Here is a 1337-nt window from a genome sequence, read left to right on the forward strand (position 1 = left end):
AAAATCTTCATTGATGCACTGACTCTAATACGCGAACAGTCTGTGCGACTGTTTAAAGATAAAAATAAAACTTTGATCGTACAAATTCTACTACAATTACTGCTTTGTTCGCAGTCAATTTAATACGAACATTTTTTAACACAATCGTGTAATACGAACGAATTGCAATTAACGAACGAACGTGCTTCTATTATCCGTGATTTTAATTATATTTAGACGATACCAACACTCCCGTATATTGYTTCGCGCACGTTTGCAATAGTCATCTGAAACAGAAGAAAAAACAGAACTATTAATATCGCTTTTATAACAAACGAATATTAAAAGAATTGAAAAATTGTTTAATACAAAAATATACTTACTTCGAGTCTTCATTGATGAATGCACGATGGATATCCTACCCTTAAGATGACGATGAGCACACGTTTAAATTAAATAAAAGAAACTTACGGAGTTTCTTTACACGATAAAACGAAACTTTAACATGCGACGATCAACACTGATTCTACTTTCCGACTTTTTGATATTTTATTTAAACGATGCAACACACGAGTACTTCATTGCCTAMGCGCTCGATTGCAATGATGTTCTGAAACAGAAAAMGAAAAAGAACAATTAATATCATCGTCGTAATAAAAAACCATTGAAGTTATCATAGACATTTTTGATAGAAAAATATACTTACTTTTAGTCTTCATTGATGACTGCAGGATGGGTATCCTACCCTTAGGATGACGATGAATAAAATAAAATTAAAGAAAAATCTGAAAAGCTGAAACATACTAAAGATTATATTATAGTACAATATTCCCTGTTAATCATTTCTGAAGGCATTTCACACACTTTAAARAATATTCTATCATAAAGAATCAATATAAATTCAAGCAATATTAATTGTTCTAATCTCACTACTTGTATAAAATTACATATAAAGTATGTAATGTTTGTAAAAATATTAATTGAAAATTTTTAAGGTTATAGTATACAACTCAATAAAGAGTAACCTAAAAAATAAAACCTTTTTATAATATGCTATCTAATGAAAAACTTATTAAAGTATTTAACGTTAGATTGTAGAAGAATTATACGTTAGATAACATTAGAAATAAAATCAATAAATAGTTTAATACGTCACGTTCGTTAGATCTTAACTCGTTGAAGGACGGAGGGGGAATGRAGATCTCTCTGTRTATATCTCCTARAAGTATCGAATGCTCGGTGCTCGGCGCTCGGCTGTTTTCGTTTTTTTTCGGTTGTCTTTCTTCACCTCGAGAAATTCCTGGAAATATACACACCAATTCATAATTGCCTGTAGGCCGAATGTTTTGTTTTCTTAT

This window comes from Polistes canadensis, unplaced genomic scaffold, assembly GCF_001313835.1.
Source record: "Polistes canadensis isolate GaletaPanama2010 unplaced genomic scaffold, ASM131383v1 scaffold_21, whole genome shotgun sequence".
NCBI lineage: Eukaryota > Metazoa > Arthropoda > Insecta > Hymenoptera > Vespidae > Polistes > Polistes canadensis.